Source organism: Berghia stephanieae, chromosome 4, assembly GCF_034508935.2.
Source record: "Berghia stephanieae isolate SIO BIC M18660-M18661 chromosome 4, UCSD_Bste_1.3, whole genome shotgun sequence".
Classification (NCBI taxonomy): domain Eukaryota; kingdom Metazoa; phylum Mollusca; class Gastropoda; order Nudibranchia; family Aeolidiidae; genus Berghia; species Berghia stephanieae.
The window spans coordinates 56,122,760-56,130,259 of NC_088363.1; the positions used below are offsets into that span (position 1 = coordinate 56,122,760).

Genomic DNA, 7,500 nt, shown 5'->3' on the forward strand with positions numbered 1-7,500 from the left:
ATTTGTTATTATTATTATTATTATTATTATTATTATTATTATTATTATTATTATTATTATTATTATTATTATTATTTGTTGGTGGTCTATGAAGCATTCCTATTGTAGATGTATTATATGACGAATGTGCCCATTTTTAAATGAACTTGTATTGTAGAAAAAGGCAAATGATCTTATAATATTATCATTATTACAATTATTATCATCATCAACATCATCATCATCACCATCATCATCATCATCATCATCCATCATCATCATCATCATCATCATCATCATCATCATCATCATCATCATCATCATCATCATCATCATCATCATCATTACTATTATTATTATTATTATTATTATTATTATATTATTATTATTATTATTATTATTATTATTTTATTATTATTATTATTATTATTATTATTATTATTATTATTATTATTATTATTATTATTATTATTATTATTATTATTATTATTATTAATTATTTATTATTATTATTTTATTATTATTATTATTATTATTATTATTATTATTATTATTATTATTATTATTATTATTGGATGAAGTCAGCCATCGGTTGCAATGATGGTCGACGGTTTACCTGCATTGATTTGAATCGAGGTAATGGTAATTTTGGGTACATCCATCTTTCAAATGGATACTTACAGTCTGGTTGGCCCTGCAGTTTATCGAATAATGGTGTGACAACACAGCCTTTTCTTTTTTTTTTTTGGGTGGGAACATTGATTTTTATTTTCATATAACGTGATTTGAAAAACTCGGCGAATCATGTCGTGATCTATAAACGAACACTTTGTTTTAACTGGAAAAAAAATTAATTATTTTGAGTATCGATTGGTGAAATTAACCCCTAAATTGCCAAAAACCCGAGACTCTTTGAAGACTCAGAATTGACAAGTTGAAAGTTGTTTCAATCGATTGATATTTGAAGTTTGAAGTTAGAGTTTTTCTGACCAAAATGAAATAAAAATGTTTTTTCAGAATCAGGCAATAGCGATGAAAAATCCTTTTGATAGTAACAAAGATCTTAATTTACTTTGTTTTTAGGTTAGTTAATAATGCTTTATAAGTATGCGCATACTATAGGGTTCCTGACACCATTATATATATATATATATATATATATATATATATATATATATATATATATATATCGTATTGTATCGTATCCTTTAAATGCTCTTTGTAACTGTTATGTATGGACAGAATTTATCAGTTATATAAACAGCATTCAATGTTAATTGATAACATTGAGTATTATAATAATAATAATAAAGTTTATTTGTATAGCGCCCAATCCCGTTGACAAAACAGCTCTAGGCGCAAAATTGTAAAACGTTATTAAAAACATTTTTGTACACACACCCATTTATACAAGCACGCACACACACACACACACACACACACACACACACCATCACAAAGACACACACATTCAGCAAAACGTACATAATATGCATTACTTAATCCTCTTCGGGCCTTGAGGCACATAGGGCATCCACCAGACATCTCCATTTTTTGCGATCGGCTGCTTTTGCGGTGGCTGTATTCCAGGACAGGCCTACTTCCTTTAATTCTTTCTCCATGGTCCTTCGCCAGGTTTATTTGGGTCTTCCCCGCTTTCTCTTCCCATCTGCTGTCCAATACAAGGCTGTCTTGGGAAGTGACCCTTTTTCCATTCTGGCGACATGACCCAGCCAACGCCATCTTCTTCTTTTTATTTGGCTTTCAATGCTAGTGCAGTCAGCTTTCTTTAAGAGATCCACTGTTTGTATTTTTGTAGGCCAAAATAAATTAAAAATTCTTTTTAAACACTTGTTCTGAAAGGCATCTAGTTTCTGTATTAAGGAGGATGTCATTTTCCAGCTTTCACTTCCATAAAGCAGTACACTTAAAACATTGCTCTTGTATATTTTCAGCTTTGTCTTTCTCATTATTTGCTTTGATTTCCAAAAGTTTTTCAGCATGCCGAAAGCCTGGTTTGCCTTTTGAATTCTGTGCTTGATATCGTGTTCTGCATTTCCGTCGTCTGTTATTTTGGAACCGAGGTAGGAGAACTCTGTTACCTCTTCAATTATATGTTCATCTATCCTAATTTCACTGTCATGTTTTGGATTCACCCTAATGTACACAGTCTTATCGAAATTTATTTTCAGTCCAATCTTCGAGGCGTTCTTGTGTAGTACGTTTAGTTTCTCTGAGGCGTCTTTGTGTGAACTGGAAACTAACGCGATATCGTCTGCGTAGTCTATATCTTCCAGAAAGGATGTCAGTGTCCAGCGAATGCCTCTCTTCTTACCATCAATTGTATTTTTCATGAGCCAGTCTAGAGCCAGGATAAACAGAAGCGGGGAGAGTATGCAGCCTTGTTTTACACCAATTGTTACATTAAAGCTGTCTTGGCATTGGTAGTTGCTGTACATTGCTTTTATTAAGTTGACTATCTTCATTGGTATACCATAATGGCGGAGTATTTTCCACAGGGACTCTCTGTGTAAGCTGTCAAAGGCTTTTTTCAAAATAGACAAAAATGGTGTAGAGGGGGCTGTTCCATTCAATGTTTTGCTCCAGGATTTGTCTCAGGGTAAATATGTGGTCACTACGAGTATATGACTTCCCTTTTATGAACCCTGCCTGATCTTTTCTAAGAATGTTTTCAATGTGAGGTAAGATTCTTTTCAGAAGGATTCTATTAAAAATTTTGCTCGTTACGGACAGGAGTGTGATTCCACGCCAGTAAGCACAATTTCCCAGGTCTCCTTTCTTGGCTATTTTATGGATGATGCCTTTCTGCCAATCCTCTGGTATTTCTTCCTTTTTCCAAATGTTGGTGAACAATTTACTGAGAATTTTGGACATTTCTTGCAAGTTCGCTTTAAGCATTTCCGCACTGATTTTGTCAATACCTGGGGCCTTGCCATTTTGTTGTTGTTGTATTGCCTCGTGCACCTCATGCTCAGTGATTGGACCAAGATTAACCTCTACGTCCATTTCTGCTTCTGGGATATCTGTGTAAGAAGATGGGTCTGGTCTATTCAGAAGGTTTGCGAAATATTCTCTCCATCTTTCAAGTTTCTCCTTTTCGTCTGTGATGACACTACCATCTTGGGATTTTAATGTATTCTCTTGACCATAACTTCTGTTTCCTGAGAGCTTTTTTGTGATTTTGTATAGCGTTTGTGTGTCTTGTCTTACAGCTGCATTTTCTGCTTCAGTTGCTAAATTTTCTGCAAAATCTATTTTGTCTTTTCTTGTGGATTTTTTTCACTTCTTTATCCTTCAATGATTATTCACTGGATAGCCTTTCTTTCAGTCGGGGGGATTTAGCGTTCAATAGATTTAGTTTGATTGATTTTCTTTGGTTAATGAGCTCCCATGACCTTGCTGATATCCAATTCTCTGTATTGGATTTATTGTGTCCTAAGTGTTCAGTGGCACTTTCCTGCATGACGTGGTTGAAATCTTGGATTGTCATGTTTGTAATATCTTGTATTGCACTGAATTTGTTTCTTACTGAGATATTGAAATTGTTTTGGATATCTGGGATTTTCAATTTATCTGTGTTGAAACGTTTCTCCTTCTGTTTTGCTATTTTTGTTTTCATCAATTTAGTAGAGATTTTGGCTGTGACAAGATGGTGGTCACTTCCAATGTCTGCCAATCGTCTGACTCTGACATCGTTTAAGCTGCTCTTCCATTTTCTGTTGATAATGATATGGTCTATCTGACTTTCTGTTTTCCCATCTGGTGATTTCCAGGTCAATTTGTGTATGTTTTTATGTGGGAAGAAAGTTCCACCAATAATGAGGTTGTGTTCTTCGCAAAATTCTGCCAGTCTGCTTCCATTGTTGTTCATCACCCCTATGCCTTCCTTTCCAACGGACTGATTTCTTTGTTCTTCAGCTGTATTGCCAACTCGAGCATTAAGGTGATCATGAGCATATCATGTCTTGGAATGTTTTCAACGGCCATTCTTAGAATATCGTAAAATTCTTCTTTGTTTTCTTCATCTGAATCCTCTGTAGGTGCGTAACATGTGAGGATTGATAGTTTGGTGTATTTTGAGTTGCGTCTTGTGTATAAAATTCTTTCACTTATCGGTTTCCATTCCAATAGTGACTTGTTGTTTTGCCTAGCTATCAAGAGGGCAACACTTTCTCTGTGTTGGTCATCCTTTCGTCCTGACCAAATGATCAGGTCGTCATTAGAGAGTTGGCGCTTCCCAGCTCCTGTCCATCTTGCCTCTGATATGCCTAGCAAATCGATCTTGTAGTTCAATATCTCGCGCTGGGCTTGTGTCAGTTTTCCTGTTCAATATAGGGTCCTAACATTACAGCACGAGACATTGAGCTTGCGTTTTGGTGACAACAGATCTGCAATCTGGTCGTGGGCGTCCTTTCGGCTTTGACCTCCTACCATCATGAAGCCAGTATTCTGGTCCGCTTCTCTTGCTTGGCCGCCGCGTTGTGGATTTCTCTGGTTTGTTTCTTAACTAGTTGCTTTATTGAGGGGGTTGTTAACCCTACGCTCAACCCCCATTCCTGGAGGGCCGAGGTTCGAGATACGCAAGCCCTCCAACCACGACAAGGTGATAATCCGTCGGGAGAGCATAATATGCATACAGAGACGAAAAAAAAATCTGTTAACATGAATTATTGAATAAAATCATATCAGGACATTTAACAATAATGGCGGATGAAGGGAAATTATAATATTATGTCATGAGAATTTTGATGTGACAAATGTATATCTTATTAAGAGGATGTTTTATTTAATCTAGTGAGCTTCTCATAAGATGAGATTTTAATTTCTTTTTAAAAGATGACTGGGAATCCACAACCCCGCTCCTAACACTGAATGGTAAAGAATTCCAGACAGCCGGAGCAGCATGAATAAATGTACGATCAGCATAGGTCTTAGATCCTTTTTAGGAACGCATAATCGTGATTTAGAGTGGGATCTTAAAGAGCGTGAGGGAGTGTAAACATTAATCAAATCTGATATATAGGCAGGAGAAGTTTCATTAATATGATTATAGCACATTACAGCAACGTTATTTGGAATAGAATACATGAGCATATTACAGTAATCAAGTCTAGAAAATATCAAGGAAGAAATGAAGGTTTGAATAGATTTTTGATCTAAAAAATTAGCCAATTGTGAAATTCTTCTGAGCTCGACATATAAAGTCTTGCATAAATTATCGATATGGCAATGCATGGAAAGGGTCGAGTCAAAGTAAACACCCAGATTTCTAGCTCTGTCAGTAAAATGGACTTTTTCGTTTTCAATTGTAATAAAATTTTATACTCACTTTTTATTAATTTTTTAGGATCACACAAAAGAACTTCCGTTTTTTCTTCGTTCATTTTGAGCCTGTTTATTGTCATCCAGTTTTTCACATCTTCTATACAAATTTCCAGGTTTTTTTATATTAACGAATCTAATTCAGACGGATAGACAGAGCTATACACCTGGGTGTCGTCAGCGTACATGTTGTAGCTGACCTCATGTTTTCTTATTATTCCTCCCAATGGTTGTGTATAGAGAGTATAGAGGAGCGGGCCTAAAACGGAACCTTGGGGTACTCCATAATTTAAAGTTTGTGGGTTAGATTTGATGTTGTCTATCAGGACTGATTGTGTACGCCCGTAAATGTAAGACTTAAACCATTCTAAGGCGTTACCTGATACTCCAAATGTCTTCGACAAAGGTGCAATTAATATGGAGTGATCTATGGTGTCAAAGGCTGCGCTTAGATCTAACAGCGCTAAGATGGATATTTTTCCAGCATCAGCAGCACAAAGATCATTATTAATTTTAATTAGGGCAGTTTCGGTATTGTGGTGCTGCTTGTAGGCAGATTGATAAGGTTCGTAGAGATTATATCTAAGTAAATGATTTTTAAGTTGCTTAGCAACCACTTTTCAAGGAGTTTAGCGAGAAAGGGTAAATTGGACGAAACGGGACGAAAATTTTTCAGCTCTTCGGGGGATAGATTTGCTTTTTTTTAGCAAGGGGGTCACAATTGCATGCTTGAACGTGATGACGGTGACGGTGGTGTAGTAGATCTGGTGGTCGCAAGTGTTGTTGCTGCTGCAGCTGTAGATGAAGATGGCAGTGATAGGGCTTCTTGGGCGGTTGCTGTAAATTGATTTTCTTCTTTTTCTTTTTGCCAGCTTTCCTGCCTCTTTTTGTTATCGATGTTCTCATTATATTATTGATGAAAGCTTTGTCTGTTTTGAGTCTTATTAAATTGTTGATTTTCAATCTAAAAAGGGTTAGGGGTGACAGGAACTCATGGAATGGTTGTTTGTTTAAGAATAAAAGAGTTCTCTGGTCATATTTTAATATACAAGGTCGAGGCAAGTGAACACATTTGACGATAGAAAATGAATGGGTAATGAGCTCGTAAATATTTGTTTAGAAATATCTGTGATGTGCTCAGGGGTGTGCTGGTAGGTGAAAATGGTCGAAATGGATTGACAACTGTTGACTGAGGTGTGTAGAATAATTAAAATATGGCGATTGTGGAAGTAAAATTTGTAAAATTCAAAGAGTTTTTCAATCATATCTAAAATTTCATCTTATACATACTTTCAAAATTTATATCACATGAAACCACAGGAACTGAAGAATTCCACATGTAAAAATTAGTCCAAGCAAATGAATATTCCATATACAAATTCTATGTAAATACAGAGCGAATAAAAAGACAGCTGCCGTCACCAGCGCTACACATATATTAAATGTATAAAAAATACGTATTAAATATATAATAATTAAATAAGTGACATATTCAATATTAGTCGTAGTATAATTAACTCTATTTACACTCATTTGGCATGTCCAACTTTGTACATTCGAGAGTTTCATATAATTGATATACAAAATGCAACAATGGAGTGTCTATTCGTAGATCGATAGACAGATAGATAGATATATAGATAGATAGATAGATAGATAGATAGATAGATAGATAGATAGATAGATAGATAGATAGATAGATAGATAGATAGATAGATAGATAGATAATAGACAGATAGATAGATAGATAGATAAAATAGACAGATAGATAGATAGATAGATAGATAGATAGATAGATAGATAGATAAATAGATAGATAGATAGGTAGATAGATAGATAGATAGATAGATAGATAGATAGATAGATAGATAGATAGATAGATAGATAGACAGACAGATAGATAGATAGATAGATAGATGGATGGACAAGGGGAGAAAGAAAGTGTAAAGGAAGATAAGAGAGGAATGATAGGGGATAAAGAGAGGAGAGTACAAAAGGAAGAGACAGAAGGAGAGGGAGGAGAAATTGGAGCTAGGGTTCGGTTAGAGATAAATGTGAAAAATATGAGAGAGAAAGAAAGACATGGGGGAAGAAGAATGAGAGACAATGAGAAAAGGAATGTGACAAGTCAAGAAAGAAAGAGGGAGAAGGGGGGGGGGTGAGAGAGAATAACATTAG

The 7,500-nt window shown here is 35.2% G+C and overlaps 1 protein-coding gene and 1 long non-coding RNA gene across 2 annotated transcripts in view; one reads left to right on the forward strand and one right to left on the reverse strand.

Annotated features, from left to right (window-relative positions):
- The window catches only part of LOC144970870 (uncharacterized), a 21,261-nt gene extending 14,522 nt beyond the window's left edge, over nt 1-6,739 (reverse strand). The window contains exon 1 of the long non-coding RNA XR_013645039.1: nt 6,613-6,739. This is a non-coding gene — a long non-coding RNA (uncharacterized LOC144970870). The remainder of the gene's footprint in view (nt 1-6,612) is intronic.
- LOC144970869 (polyamine-transporting ATPase 13A3-like) overlaps nt 1-7,500 on the forward strand; it is an 80,608-nt gene that overhangs the window by 1,411 nt on the left and 71,697 nt on the right. The window lies entirely within an intron of this gene.